Source organism: Nipponia nippon, unplaced genomic scaffold (assembly GCF_047370975.1).
Source record: "Nipponia nippon isolate SJK-2023a ecotype South Korea unplaced genomic scaffold, ASM4737097v1 scaffold_2, whole genome shotgun sequence".
Lineage (NCBI taxonomy): Eukaryota > Metazoa > Chordata > Aves > Pelecaniformes > Threskiornithidae > Nipponia > Nipponia nippon.
Genome location: NW_028262336.1, coordinates 73,448,394 through 73,465,247, shown reverse-complemented (window position 1 = coordinate 73,465,247; position 16,854 = coordinate 73,448,394).

Sequence of the window (16,854 nt, the reverse complement as noted above, 5' to 3'; positions counted from 1 at the left end):
GGGGAGGGAACGGCAGCGCGCGCGCGCGCCCGCCCCGCCTCTCCTACCCGGCTACCTGCACGCGCTGCCCCGCCCGCTCCGCCCCCCGCCCCGCCGCCATCGGCTAACGGCCGGCGGGGAGGCGAAAGGAGCGGGGCGTCGGCCGGCCCCACGTACCGCGGGGCAGGGGGAGCCGCCGGCCCGGGCCCGGGTCCCCTCGGCACCCCTGGCGGTGCCGGCTGCCGGGCGTCGGGCTTGCATCGTCCTCGGAGCGGGAGGCGGCGGGGCCCGCAACGGGGCCGCGGCCTTGCGGGTTGTGTTGGGTTTCGTCCTTCGCCTTGTCGGTGGTGAGAGCCCACAACGAAAGCCTCGCTTCTCCTCTCCCGCAGCCGGAGTGACGGGCGGCTTCCCGGCTGCCGGTGAAGCAGGACAGGTGGAGCGAGGCGAGCGTCAGGCTGCGAGGTTGCTCGCTTAAAATAAGGAAAGCGGGGTGAGGCGGTAGATCAAGATGGCAGAAACCCTAGACATGTTCTGGTATGTCCTTTTCCTGCCCCCCCCCCCCCCCCCCTTGGCTTGGACGCTTTACGAAAGGTCGCAGTAACGCTATCGCCCCTCTGAGGTACATGGTTTCAGGAAGCACTTGACTTCCTGTCAGAAGTTGCAAAAGCAGTAAACCGAAGTGACAGTCATCTTCTTACCATATTTCCTACGTGGAAAGAGAGGGGGGGTCAGCGGTCAGGTCTCCCCCGCACACGAGAAACCCTGGACCCGCGCAAAACCTTTAAGAACTTGGCAATGTCATGTTCCCTGTATTTGGCCTGTTTAAGCTGGGATTCAAGAGCTCCATCACGCAGTTTCCCATGGACTATGGAATGCCCCAAGATTCTCTCCTTTTTTCCCCCACAAAAAGCTAGGTGGTTTCATGAGTATTAGAATTACTGAAGCCTGGTGGGTGGCCAGTGGGCCTGGGATCCACAGGACAGTGGTTCACTGTCCTTTCAACTGAATTAAAGAAAGGGGTGAGCATCCACCGCAGCATAAATTACTTTTCAGTAGGTAATTCGCTAGAGAGTTCACACAAATCTCTCAACTGCAGGAAGCGCTTTAAAATATAAAATGGTCTTACTGATGTGTGGTTAGACATAAACTCCCCTTGAAGTTTTTCCTATAGTTATGGTATTCTTTGTTGTCTAATATGGGCTGAGCTAATGCTACATGATCTTGTTTTCCTGAAACTTGTAGAAACATAAATGTCTCCAAGATTTCTGCGCCTCAGTCAAACTCAAAATTAGCTAACAGCTTTATACAGGCATGCATCTCTACACACGCACTGATTGTTTCCGTGAGAAATTAGACTAAATATACCAGCTCTTGAGTAGAGTGAAACATGGAAAGGATGATGGATAGAAATTGTGTAGAAAATTGAACTACTGGAGTTCTTTTATTGGTTGTTCATGAAGGAGTTGCTAGTTTCCTTAATGCTGGAATGGAGTTGAAATTATGGGGTTTTTAACTTCAGGAAATATGAAAATGTTTCTACTGTTTACTGGTATGTAATTTTCTAAGACATATAAGAGCTTTCATTTGAGTTTTACCTCAGTCAAAAGTCAAATTAAATAACAGTCACAAGAATCAGTATCAAAACTTTCTATTTAGATTGTTTTCTGAAGCGTTTTGCAATCTTCTTTTTTAAAAACGTAGAGCTTTAGTACCTCCATGGTTGCTCCACTCTGCAGTACCTTTTTTTAGCTTGCTAGGGAGAAAGTCAATGGGCTACAAGCAAACCTTTTCCTTTGTCCCATGAATACCATTGAGCTTTCGCTACCTCACATAATATTAAAAAAAACCTCATTGAGAAAATGTCAGGTTTACCATTGCCTGTGCAGCTTTATTTTTGCTCTTTTCTATATAGTCATTAGGATACAGATTTTATCAGCTGCTTTACTTTTTCTGCAGTTGCACATTCAGTGCAGAGTGAAAATAAAAAAGGTATAAAAATAAGTTTTATCGTTTGTATTATGAAAGGTATAAAGCTATTGTTTTCTGCCCGTTAGTGTACTCTTTGGGACTTAAATAATTTTCATAAGGAACATATACTTAATTTGCTAGAGTTGTTTATGTTTTATCTTGCTAATTCCCTCTCTGCATTTAGTTTGTAGATTCTTTAGCTCAGGGTTCATAAGCACAAAAAAGTTACCATGTGCTGGCTGCTCGGACGTAACTTTCCCCATGTAAGCTCCTAGCCTAGGCCCACTGTGAGGTCTTTCACTTGCTTGTATGCTGTCATTCAGTGAAGACCATGGATTTATTTCATCTCAAGGTTTCAGAGTTCTGCATTGCGTCTTCAGCAAGAGACTGCGCCTGAAAAATGATTGTTTGAGCCAGTGGAATAAGCTCTGTGAGCAGACTTGCTTGGTAAATACACGTAAACAAAGGAGCAGATTCAAAATACAAACTATGTCATAAACCAGATGCTAGTCTAAGTTAAGTTGTAATGAAGTCGGAACAATGTATTAGAACGTCTAATTTCTCTCCGTTTCTGGATTGTATGCTGTATCTTACGTTCTGATACACTTCCAGTTTCTCCCCTGGACTTGAAGAAATTTTAACCAAAATGGTTTTGAATGTAATCTTAAAATAATGAACATGTTTCTGTCAGTTATTAGTTTTGTAAATGCTAATCTTTCAGTCTAAACTTCAGCTCCATCCCCACAGACTAAATAACAGAAGCCTTGCAAGTTTTCCTCTCCTTTTCTCAAGCTTTTCTGAGAAAAAATGATTTTGTGTATTATACTCCAAAGAAAGGCTATTCTTGCAGAAATCTGTATTAAAATTAGAATGATTACATGTTATGATAGCCCGCCATCACAGTACAATGACGGAGACTTAAAAAATAAACAGTTCTTACCATTAAGATGATTCCCTGTTGTATCTTTTCGAAGCCAGATGTTTCCAGCGTGCAAAGATTCAATTTATTTTATGTGTAGGCTTCTCAATACTGGGTTTGCTTTCAATTTGAAACAGTACTTTGAATATGCAGAGATTTTCTGCTTTGCTGGTTGTATAAGAAAAAAGTGACGAAAGAAAAATATGATTACATCATTGTAATGGCAGCGACTCTGAGCTTCTGTATATAAACTGCCTGTGAAGAAAAAACATTTTCCTTACCGACCAAGACCGAAAATTTCTCAAATGAGCAATGTAAGACCACGGATGTTTTCTAAGAAGAAAGGCGCACCAGAAGCTTAGCTCTTTTAGAATTTGTAATTACCATAAATAAATAAATAATCCTGTCTTGAAATAAATACACTACAGAAAAAGCACCGTGGATTGTAACAGGTGGGACATTTGTCCGCAAAATACAGCGCGTGAGAAATGTAACGCGGAGTAAGTAGCGGGCGCAAATTCACCTGGGGAAGCGAGAAGAGAGAGGGGGCCGAGTGCGTGACAATATTGCTGGCCGTAAGGTGTGGCCTCGGGGTTACGGAGACTCCCGCGCAGGTCCGGCCGACTTTGTCCGCCCTGTACGGCAGCAGGGGTGCCCTGCCGCCCTTCGCCGGGGGGCTGGGGAGAAATCAACCACGTCGCAGTACCATGCTGTTCGCTGCGCAGCTTGTTGCTGGGGTTTTTTTCTCGCTTCCTTATCATCTTTTTATCCACCACTGTGTTTTGTCTTTCCTCTTTCTTTTTTCTACGCTTTCTTGGCTGATCGATTTCTTAGTAAACTGTTTTAACAACCTATAGAAAAATGTGGCATTTCTTCTCTTAACTGTATACATTAGGCTCCTAGTCTTATCCTTTTTTTATCCTGTTAATAGCCTGGTGGACTAGGTACTCAAAATTAAATTCTCGATAGTTTGTCAGTAAGGCTCCATTTTGAATACTTAGATTTTAAATGTATGACACTTGCCTGTATCACGTAATGCCAAGCAGCTTTAACAAGGCTCTTCACAAATGGACCTGAAAGAATTTAAGCGGCCCTGGGGATAAAAGGGGAGGTCCTCACACGCAGCTATAACTGACGACAGAGAGGAAAGAGAAAATAAAAGCATTTCACAGTGGAGGGTGTGTTACCAGTTGACTGTCACAGGAATCCCATCTGGGACCAATCTTGCTCAGCCTATCCACGAATGACCTGGAAAAGAAACTAAAGAGAAATGACAAAATAGCCTCACGTTGCCAAGTATCATGAGGTTAAAACTAAAACGCAGTGCAAGGAGTTGCAGAGGAATCATCTCAGAGTGACTGCCGAGTGACATACCAGCAGATGGGAGTTCGGCGTTGAAAACTATACAGGGGGAAAGTATATGGGAAGAGTGTTTAACGTTACATACTGGAGTTCCTACCAATCACGAAGGAAATCTTGGCTGTCACTGATTTCAAGTCAATCAGAAGATAAAACTATGTTAGGAGTTATTAGGAAAGGAATAAAGAATAAGGGAGACAATATTGTTATACCTTACTATAAGTCCACGCTGCTCCTATAGACTGTCTCTCTCCTCCATTTCCAAAGTGATACTGTAGCATAGAAAAAAGGTACCTGAAAGGGAAGAAAACAATGATCAAAGATTCAGGAAAAATTCTCTAGGTGGAGAAATTAAATACATTAAGACTCCTCAGTGTCAGACAGAGGCTTTTCATGAGGGTAGTAGAGTTCTGCAGCTTCATGAATGGCCTGGGGAAGATGACTAGGGAGGGCCTGTACACTTTCTCTCATAACAAGAGGTACCCAGACAGAAACTTTAAAATAGAGAAAAGCAGGTAACAACACAAATGAATAATGGAGCTCCCTGCCATGAGGTGTAGTGGGGGCCAAAACCAAATTTTTTTTTTAATTTAAAGAATTGACGAGTTCGTGGAAGAATTGTTTGTACAACAGCAACGTGTTAGAAATACCTTGCTCCTAGCTTCCCAATGTCAATCTATAGTCTTTACTAAGACAAATTAAAAAGAGTATTATTAAGTTTAGATAGATTAGAATACTAGAAGAGAGAAAAATAACAGGACTCTGGAGAGCCCACTAAGGAGTAATGAAAATCAAAGAGAGAAAGTCATGCTTTAAGCTTCACATACAGTGTCTGAATGGTGAAATAATCAAATAGCCTACCCATATAGCCAGATGGGTCCCATCCTTTTTCGTGTGGTTTTATAGTGACATCAGGAACAGACTTTCGCTGAATGAGAATGAATAAGCTATCAGAATCTGCTCTTTTGACTTAGATGAGGACAGGATTAAACCCTCATCTTACTGAATTGATATAATAGGTATAGCTGAATTGGCACATTACCATTTAGAAACTTTTTTTAAAAGTTTAAATAATATATATTTGTATGCTAAAGGTTTATTTACCTGCAGTTCAGAAACAAAACTGTGCATCCATTTCTGAGTAGGGTAGAAATGCTGCGTGTCTGACACTGAAGATTTTTATTCGGGTTGACTTTGCTCTTGGTTAAATGGGACGTGGCTGAAGGGCTTTTGTTCAGTGATGGAGGGTTGGTAGGGAACACTGCGCTACAACTTGCGAGCTACAAGGCTGGGTATATGGTCTGCTAGTGAGCTATGCAAAAGTGGAAATAGCAGTTAGCTCGTACTTCACCTTTGTCATTAGTGCTTGTTGCAGAGTGGGACTTCCTCAGCCAGGAAGGATGGTTAATCATAACTGAAGGGAGCGTCATTGAAGAGTACATGGTTATAATAGAGGCTGAACCAAGATTGTCTTCTTCATTTGTATTCCAAGATCTCTCCTCTTTCTCTGCCAAAATATTTGTCGATATCAAAAGAAAAAAATGCTAATCCTTTCCAGTAAATAAGGATAAGAGAGCCTTGGGGCATACCACAGATTACTGGTTCTGAATTGTCCCCATGCTGGTGGCAGGGCCTTGGGTGCACTCAGAGGCTCTGCAGCCCTTCACCCTCCAGACCTGGGCTGAAGGGCTGCTCTGAAACCCCAGCAGCAGCCTGCTGGGCAAGAGCAGGATGGGAAAGGGCTGTGGCAAGCTGCGCTGGGGTCCTCAGCCCTGCCTCATCACTGCGGACTGGTGATCTGGACTCTCAGCAGACCCAGGTGACTGCCCTCAGACCTGCTCTGATCCTCTTGCTTGGGTGCCGTGAGCCTGCGCCGGGTGGGTAGGAGTCCTGCCCCTCTGTCACCCTTGGCTCCCCGCTCACCCTGCTGCTCCCTGGCAGTGGGTACTAGAGCCTGGCAAGAGAAATAAGCACGGCTGAACCCCACGGGCCCGGGGAGCCACCTTCTGCTGGAACAGCATATGGAGGTCAACCAGCAATAACTCCGAGCAGCCTTGACCCTCCTGGGAGACTGGCTAGGTAATGAACTCCTTATATCAGGCTCCTCCTCATCCATCCCCTACAGCCGCGCAAGGTATAAGAGGCTTATTCCCCAGGCTGCCCTCCGTATCTTTCTTCTTGCACCTCATAAGTGACTCATCGGCTCCTCCACGCTCTGGCTACACTCTCCATCAAGAGTTTTACAATCAAGATTCAAATGGTCTGCCTCTCTATAGCATGAAACTGCTTATGAGGTCCTGAACCAAAACTGCCTTTGAGATACAGGAATTTACACCCTCCAGCAGTTCTTTGGAAACATTTTTTAGCACTAAATATATTAAAGGAAAAAAAAAAAAATCCTACTCATGTCCAGTTCCTTGGCTCATCCATGGAAGAATAAGTCCCTGCTTAAGCAGACCTCTCAGAAAGCAGAGCAGAAAGGGCTGGCATTGTTCTGAAATGAGAACCCATAGTCAGGATGACTCAGTGTGCAGAAATGAACTATAATTATATATGTGGGTTTTCATCCACTGATTTAGCTATTTCATGTTTATAAAGTTTGCCCAGAAAGCCTCTTTTCTGTAAGGCCTTGTTAAGGATATTTACAACACCCATATTCTGACATTCTTCTACTGTGTTGAAGGAGAAATGCACATTTCCCTGTTAATGACAAAAAATATCCTTGCATTGTCCAGGACTGACGTTTTCCCTGCCTTTAATTGTGTTTGCTCTAAAAGATTAGTTTCTAGTGTGCCTTCAAACTCTGTGGGGATCATACCCCTACAAAATAGTGGGTTGTTCTGTGTTTCCACCAAAATTTGAAAATTTTGGTTTTCAATTTTTGGTGGAAAGGGGGTCCCTTCTACAAAACTCATGCCGGAGCTTTTCTTCTCGACATGCCATGGGTAACCCTGCAGCCATGTATTTATGCCAGCAGAGGAAGATTACGTAGCTTCAAAAGCACACAGATATTGCCTTCTACAACTATACTCGGCTGTGCATTTAAGTTCTGGTTCAACAAGCCATCTTGTCAGAAAATGATTTTGTCTATTACAGAAGCAGAGTCTGAAGTTCAAACAGTGACATGCTGCTTTAGGTCTCTCGAATGCCGAAGGGAAAAAAAATGGCTATTAAATTATGGTCCCCAAAGAAAAATCCAGTATTTTGCTATGTGGGTATAAAACATGTTGTTCTATATGTATTTCACTTCCTGCAGTGACCCACTTCATATTGTTCATAGAAAATTGCGGGTTTTTGAGATTCTTATTAACAGGAGAAAATTCACTTTCTCATAGTACTGAGAATCATAATGGATAAGGCAGGATGAGGCAGGAAACAGAGGAAAAGTCTCAAGTGTTGTATGCCCTTTATTAATAATGAGCAGAATATAAGTGCCTGAAAGTATTTTAGTATTCCAGGCAGACAATTAAAATTAGATGGGGACCTAGAGCTCATTAAGAAACATGAGATTGATTATACTGCACTCTGCCACTGCCCCCAAAGAGCATCATTTCGTTAAATCTTGCTTTTTATAAACATTTCTCTTAGCCCCTTGTCATACAAACCAAACATATGCGAACAGAAGAAAACACACATTCCCTCTCTTCTTCTCACATTTCATATTTTATAATGGAGACATCAGTTCTTATCTCAGATTAATGTCTACGTACACAGCAGACTAGCAAAATCTCCAGACTAAATGGATCCATTAAGGGTGACCCTGTAATTGTGATGAGATGCTCTAATATATAACTATGTCCCTAGACAGTCCATGTCATCACAGATCTAAAATGTTTGCTTGCAGGCTACAGTTGTCCTGGCAGAAAAAGTTGCACTATATCTCATTGATAACTGATAAGTAGTGGTCTTGCAATCCACTGCACTATTTCCCTATTTTAATTCAAAAATTATACCACATTTTACCCTTCATTAATCTCACGATATACCAGAAGCTACCTGTAAAATCTTGTGTTGTCAGAAGTGTATTGTATTCATCCATTGAACACAAAAACATATGGATTCCTGCAAGTTTCAGTTGTCAGTCTAGGGTGTTGGTAACAAATGAAAATCATTGTGATGCGATGGGTTTTTTAGGGTACAGCTTCATGTTGCGCTTAATGGAATTTAACTGCGGCCTGTTGCCAAAGTGCTGATCCTGCTCTTCCTTTCTCCCAGCCCTGGCTCCTGTCCTTGCGTTAGCAATCACATGCCTGCATGGTGATTTGACTCAGTTCACTGATCCCACAGGAAATGCATCCGTATCCTGCTGGATTATTCTCCCGTGGCAGCACCCAGAGGGGTGTCATGCAGCAGGGACACCGTGTGTGTGGGAGGGAGGGCGGGAAGGAGGCCAACACATCCCATTCACTGGTAGCCCACAGTTAGCTCAGATGAGGTAGAAGGTGAAATTCCATCCAGAATGTCCTGTATGGAGTGGGATGGTGGCTTCAGCTCTTTCATACCACAAAATCCACCGTCTCGGCTTGCAGAAACGAATGCTCCCGCCCATGGTTTAAGCCCAGAGCTGCGTATCCGGAGCTGTCGGTCTTTGCAGAGCAGATACAGAAACAAACAGTGGAGGGATGACTTTGCTGCCACTAAACCTCTTTGCTAGGTAATCAGAGACCCTCAGTTCTTAGGAACACCAGCCAGCAGCCTTCCCAGCCCCAAAATTTAACACCCAAGAGTGAAAAGCCAAAAATCACAGACAAGCCCAAAACTGTGAGTTTGTTATTTTGGTAAGTTTTCTATTAGGAAAATAAATTACAGGTTGTAAGCTGTTTTCTAACGTTTGAACCTACCATCATCCCCACTAAGTATGTGTGTGGGACAGTTACAGCCTGTAATTAACTGTGGCCCCACAAAAATGCAGGTCCTGTGCATGTGCCTTCCCACCCTCCCCATCGTTCCCATCCCACAGCCTTCTAAAAGTAGTTACCCAGTAAGCTCCTGTAGTGCTGACGGTGCTCTGACACGCTCCAGCCATCTTCCGCCTCCTCCTGCAGACCTCCTTTCATTCACAAAACTCTGCTGCAACCTCCCACTTGCGCCAGACCTTTGGCTAGATCCCAAAGCCTCGCGCTCCTTTGGCATCTACAGTTGCCAGCTTGGTTTTCCTTCCATCTTTTTCATGAGAGTAGGCTTCCTGGGGATTTGGGACTGAGCATATATCTTCTTTCAGCTGAGATAGTGGGTACCTGATGCTTTACGTGCCAAGAAGAGCAGATTTTGCCGCTCCACATCAGCACCGGTGTTCTTCCCCACTCAGAAGTAAATTTACAGGGGGAGTTATGGGCTGTAGGCTCATATTAACACTGCAATGGAGCAGCAGAGCTGCACAGACTTCCCATCCCACTGTCTCCTGATAGCAGAGGGATTTGCCTCAGCACCATAGCTGCTTGTAGAAATGATCAGAGGGAACTACAGGAGACCACAAATCTACGTTTATTTTCTGATGGGGCTTAAGTGAGAAATACACAGATAAGCCCCCGAGTCTGCTACCAAGAATGATCTGTACTGACTCTGTATCTTCTGAATACAGGGGGAAATAGAGACAACCCTGCTAGACGCTTTGTATACAGACTTACTTGGGCTAAATGCAAATTTCTGCTACACTCAGTGTGCAGAACTCACCTAGACAGTCTGTTCTTCCTCCATCAGGTTCTAGTCTCCTATCTTAATACTGCGATTGTCTTACACAACTACTCTCAGTTCTGCTCAATCTGCTTCTTGCACCTAGAATATATCCTGCCCCCCACTGCACCTTCCTCCCAAACTCCCTTGGTGCATATCATGACCTTCCCTGCCCTTCTCTTGAGAAGCTCTCCGGTGCCAACACACCACGCGCCTGGATCAGATACGGAAAGGTGCTAGGGGCTCAGGCAAAGCATACTGGTATCAGTGGAAAGATTCTCATCAACTTCACTGGACTTCTGATTTCTGCTGTTTGTAGGTAGTACATAGGCTCCTCAGCCCATGGCCCATCTTCCTTTTTCACCTGTATAGAGGCTGACACTATAGCCACTGACTTATTTCCATGAGCAATTTTCTCAAAGAATGTAATGCGGTTCTAGGCTTGCATTTATTTGTATTTATGAAAGCAAAATAAAAATTTCTAACCTGTTCCTTGTTACAGCTCAAGGTTTTACCATGTGTTTTTATGTCATTCTTCCAGCAGAAACACAAGACCATGTAGTTACGTTCTGGCTGTTAGAGAAACACTTTCAAAATATGCATATCTGTGATTCATGTACACGTAAAGTGTTTGCATTTGATGATTTGGGTATTTAACCAACTTCTGTCGAGATTATTTTTAAAGCATTTCAGTTCACCTTTAAAATGAAATTCCAGGCTTCCAAGAAGTCCATGTGAGGATGAGAGTGCAGCGTCGTTAGGGGTTTTAACTGCTCAAAGACTGGCCCTCCCGGCGACCACCTCCTTCTTCAGCACTGGCATCGTTTCATATTAACTTAATCTGAGCTGGAAACCACACCGCTCCCCTACAGCGATCCTGAGCTGAAGTTTCCTCTGCTTTCCATAGGGCAGACACAGTGGAGCTCTCCCACGTCAGCCCTTCCCAAACTGTTTCAGCATGTGACACCAAGTTAGTCCAAATCTCTCCTCCTAGCAGTCCTGCCTCCCAAAGCTGTCCCATCCAAGTCACAACTCACTGCAAATCCTGCTTTGAAGATCTCCCCAAGTCCAGTTGCCTGAGGGGCCATTCAGACCCTGCTCACAATCCTCTCAGCCCTTCCAGCAGCAGCAGCCACAGCCCCACAGGCTATGGAGGTTCCTTGGTGCCCTCCCAAGGACTATAACAGCCCTATATCCAAAGCTCTTCCCTAAGCATGTCCAATGACCCTAAAGTTTGTGGGATAGCTCAAAAACCTGCTTCTGTATACACTTGAGAAGACATCAGTGTGAAAAGAGCAGTGTTTAGGAGAGGTCTAAAACTGAACGTCATTCAGGAATGAGATGCTCTTCCAGCAGACTCCCTTAATGGACTGTATCTAGCTGGCATGGCCCCACCAAGTGCCATCTCAGAGAGCTGGGGCTCCTACCAGATGTGGTGATTGTGGCTTTCTTTTTAAAGACAGGGGCTAGGCTGAATGGTTGTACAACAGATTAACAGCTTGGGAAGTCACCCAGGTGGCAGGAATCTGAAATCAGTACATCCTTAGTCTGTCAGGACCAAATGTAGATTCAGCCCAAATCCTGTATCCACTTAAAAATAATATTTTGCTGGAGTGTCTATACATCCCTGTATTTAATGTGGTGCTCTTTTAACAGTCTGCTGTGCCCACAGGAGCCAATTTTGCTTTGTGTGACCGACATTTTGCTCAGTTACAAAAACTACCCCCAAACCTGCTTGTGGCTTTGCTTCTTAGGGCAGGATTTCATGCCTGGGGTTTAAGTCCTGCAGTTAAATTGGTTTAAGCGCAACATGAAGCTGTACTCAGTGATTTTCACATCTTTTAGAGTAAGCCCATTGGGTGCTGCAGCACAGTCAGCTTTATTCTTGTTCTTTACTATTCTTCAATATCAAAGTATTTTTTTATAATACCACGTAGGATTTTGGCACTTTAAACAAGTTTTTAAAAGTTTTCAGGTGAGATGACTTCCTCCAGCACCGCCAGGGACAGTCTCTTGCTTAAATCCATCCAGATCTTTTTATTTTCCTAAACATACGGCAGCCCTACAGTCTTCAAAAGCGATACTGAGCTATGCACGAGGTATTTTCATAGGAAAAAGTATTTTCTATGGAAAAATACTAGGAAAAGGTATATAGGGAAGTACTAGGAAAAGGCATTTTCTATGAAAATTCATTTCAACCTGAAGCTTGGGATAACTGCGAGTGGGAAACCATGAAGGCAAGGATGCAGGAGGGTTTTGTGGGAGGCTCCCCCCCTTTTCCCGCCTCTGTCGTGTATTTTTCTGCCACCTGGTGGTGGGAAATGACCCGCCGCTCCCGGGACGGGGGGGGATTTGCTGGAGACTTCGGGCTGACACTTAGGGAAGCTTTGCCTGAGCAAGGAGCATGGAGCTGGCGAAAAAAAAAAAAGGTTAAATAAAGGTAGGAGAACGTCGTATATTTTATCCCTATTAATATTACCTAGAATCTGTAGTCACAGACTGGTGCTTTGCTGCAAAAAGCCTGATCTGGGCACAGCAAATAAATCCCTCCTGTTCTGCAAGCTGCCTCAAGGTCGGAGATGGCTCAGGGCTTCTCTGATGCCTCCTGGTTCTGCCAGGTGCCCTAAGCTGGAAATAGGTGGGTGCAGAGCAGCACCTTCTGCCTGCCTCCCAGAAGCGGGGTGGTAGCAAGCGAGGCGAGGGAGCAAGTTCACCGGCTGCGTGCTGCGCATGGAGTTGCTGGGCGCTGGGGCAGCCATCGGCTCTGAAGCTGATGGAGTAGAGAAACGATGACTTACGCTTGCAATGAATGCATGAAGTAAAGAGCCAAAACCAACCAACCCCAAACCCCAGCCTGGGTTTCCATAGCTCAGTCAGGAATGTGATGGTAACTGACTGCAGCCTGGTCCCAAACAGGGGGAGGAGACGGACTGCGACAGTAACTTTTTGCCCTGCTGCAGCAGAGAAGAGCGTGGCCATTAGCCTCATGTTACTGCTCCCTGCAGAGCAGCAGAAGTCCAGGGTGCAAATGTAGAGGACCTGGAGGTCCTCTCTCCTTCCCCCACCCCCCAATTCCATGCTCAGTTTCTCAAGCGCAGTCCCCCCTTCCCCCTGCCCCCCACAGGTTCAGCACTCAGCCAGGCCTTGCCAGCATGCAACATCAATGGCTCTAACTTTAGCATACTCATGCAGCAGTGTTGCCCCCCCCCCCCATATCTGCGATCAGATTTCAGTAAAAATGCATTCAATATCATTAATTCAGTTAGGTGATTACAGAACTGATCTCAGGCACTCTGTTGAAGTAAAGTACCAGCCTGAAGGAGCTGCACCAATTGAATTAACCTTTACTTGAAACATTTTTTGTAAGATAAGACCTTTAGGAAATACAACTCCCATCTAAATAGAATACATTTTCAATTTTCACTACCAAGGAGGCATGGCATGGCTCCAGGAGTTTATCAGGCTTGAATAAAGTATTTTTCCCAGCTGTGAGAACTGGATGTTCAATTTGGAGTAAAAAAGCCCTATATGGGCTATGATGGAAAGAAGCTCTGACAGGGATAGACATTCCAGTCAGCTGAATCTCACAGGAGGTGGACAAACACAATTTCACATAAGCAGACAGCTAAGATTTCATCTTAATCTCATGAGGGTTTTATTCACCACTAACAGCAGAAGCGGGTCGAACGAAGGGTTGCAACACCAGCTAGAGAGAGAGTGCTGTGAAAGTGCCTCGCTCTATTTCATACCTAGCTCTTGCATCATTTTTATTCATTTTTTATTTAGCTATGCAGCTTCCACAGCTTCAATTGTTATTTCCCTGTCACCCCCAAAATATAGCAATGGCATTACCGAGACAGAGCCACTTAATCTTAGGAGTGTTTCAGAAGGTCTTACAGCCATTTTGGCATTGCAGGGAAAGTCAGCTTTTTCTTTCCAGTACATCTGCTGGCAAATGCAAGCCTATATCTGATTAGCTTCTGCAATTATTAGGTTTCCTTTAGGATACAGTCAGTGGCAGTTGTAACACTGCTTAAGATCGTCAAATCGGTTTGGTATGTCAGTACGAAGGAAAGGACGACATGTATTTTCTATGAGCTCTGCCATTGCCAAAAGGCTTTGGGTTCTGCATCTCATTGAAAACGACCCTTTACGAAAGCACAAGTGGCTTGGCTAAGTCCAGCCCAGCTGCTACCCAAGAAAGCAGTTATGAAGGCTACACAGGGAAGAACTGTGCGTGCTGCAGCATGGCCTTCACCCATGAGGGTGCGCTGCCTACACCCCACTTTTTGTCCAAGCTCACTCAGGCCCTGCTGCAGGAGACCTTCTCCCAGCTCTTCACTGAGCTCTCTGCACTTATGAAAGACATACCCCAGCCAAAAAGGTGACAAACTGATTCCCACACCCTGCCTGTTTTTTTCCCCTGACTGCTCCCCTTCACTCTCCCATAGAGTCATTGCACCAGGATGCTGCTGAGAGCTTCCACGTGATGGGGTAGGCGCCAGCAGCAGGTGGCCACTGATCTTCACATAAGCCTCTTAAAATGTACTTGCACTTTGAACCAATTCAGGTAAGCATGTAGCTACTCTCTGAAAAAGACAGGTCCTGTTTTGCTTATCATCCTCTCCTCTCTCTCCCCCATATGCAGTCAGATCAGCTGTGAAACTCCCCAGGACATGGAGCGTGACTTGTTATCCACCTGTGGGCATTAGGTATTTATGCAGAGCTTTGCCTCAGATTAAGAATGAGCATGGGAAGGTGATAAAAATTTAACAGCAATAATGGAGAGTCCATTGAATTGCGGGCTCTCATGTTACCTTTGTACCGTGCTGAACTCCACCAGATCTTGTCCTGCAGTGGTGTCTCTAGGAGGAACAGCAGTGATTGAATTAGGCTGGAAATGGGGCATCCTTGATTGTCCTGACCCACCTTCTGGTGAGGCAGGATGATTTCAGGAGTTGCTACTTCCCCTTTGATAATTTTGTCTCTCTTCCACTCTCTAAGGTGTGACCCAGTTATTTTAATATTCTAACCTCTGCAAGATGGTCAGTGATATTATGCTAAAGCAGTGTGTCAAGGTATGAATGAAAAAAATGAAAAAGTAATTTGTAGAGTAACAGTATGCAGAGGTGGCTTACAATTGCTTCCAGGAAATTAATTCCAGGAATTAAAAAACCCAACAATTTTGTATAGACATTTGCCTAAAACTATAGAGAAGTCTTTGAAAGGATTGTGCTGCTTGTAGGCCCGTTTTTGAGAAGAGCAAATGGCAGGGACTGATTTATGTAGTTCACAGAATCTGACTTTGAACAGTTTTAAGTGCCCTGGTCAAGTGTCATTAGGTTGAGCTAACGAGCAGTAGGAAAAACATGGAAGCCGTAAAGTGTATTTGTAATATTAGTAAGCATACAGACATACACATTCCTGTATCTACCTGGCCAGACATGACTGCAGATTTGATTGCTAGAACAGGCTTTCATAATTCACCACTTTTGCATATTTTTAAAAAGTTTTGTTTGTTTTAAATAAGAACTGAAGTTAGAGTGACCAGCTGTTAATTTGATTGATTTCAGGGTATCTTCTCTGTAACAGAAAAAGATACGCAAAAGACCCTCTTGGCAGTCTGGTAGCCTAGACAGCAGCATCCAAAACTAAACACTGTCAGATTTAGAGGTTAACCTTACCTCTTTAATCCTCAAAACTACAGCACTGAAAACACTTGATTTCAGCCCAAAGGCTGATTCCCTGCACATGGCTTCTAGACACAGTCACAGCAATGCTGACAAGAGCTGCCCAGGTGTCTATATAAGGTTCCCTGATTTTTTTCCATATCAAATTTTGGATGAGAAGGCAGATGGATGTTTTAACTTTAATTACCTCAACCCCTGTTGGAAAGGAGATAAAATCTCATCACATACAACTGTCTCCACACTACCTTACAGGGCTGAAGAGATGGGGGAGTTTGTTTTCTCCTCACAGAAAGCTTTCCCATCTAATTTTACAGCATTAGTGGCTTTCTACCCATAAAACACATCCATCCATGTGGTAGGCAAATTAGTGGGTTTGCTGAAGTGCTAACTTCCAACAGCTTATGACACAAAACATAGACACATGACCTGCACGTGAAAGGAAAAAAAGAAATGTTAAAATGCTAAATAAACATTTCACCTGGTACAGGCAAAATAGTGGACAGAAGGTGCTATCTTGTAGGGATACAGTTAGGAGACAATTTATTTTGCCTAACTTGCATGGCAAAGGAAAGGCTGGCTAGTCTACCACAAGTAAAGCTGGTGCAAAACCCGCTTAGCTCCTCAGAGGATCGCAGCTCCTCCTAGGGCTGTCCCAAGAAACCCTCAGCCCCATGGGCTGGGGGGACACCCAGCATCTTGAGTCCATGGGAAAGGCTCTCCCTGAATGCCCTTAGAGACCAACAGGGCTTCCCGCCTGTGGGGTACAGGACTAACTGGGATGCAGGGGAAGAGCACCTTGTACTTGCCTTATCAAACTCCACTTCTAACTGTTTTCATGGGTGAGGGACTCTATTCTCTGTGCACATGTGTACATGGAGGTCTAAGTGCCAGCAGCTGGAGTGGGAACCAGGGGTCACAGGGGCCCACACATCTGCAACGCCAGCAACACGCACGTTGATTGAATATATGTGGCTGTGTGATCACTTGCACATACAAGCTGGACTTGCTGTAAAATAGGATAAGAGTATTGGAAGCCATGTATCAAAGCAGCTGTAAGTCTGACCAGGCTACTGGAGGGGCCAGGGAGTCCAAGCCAGCTGCTGGAGAAAGTCTAGGATGTGGATCTAAAAACCAGGAATTCCCAGAACAATACGCAGACCACTGGCACTCCATAACACGGTCCACAGGGCTACAGAATCCTGTTAAGCGGCAAAATTTAGTCTTCCCTACTATAAATTTGATGGGTGTTACAGGTATATTAAAATA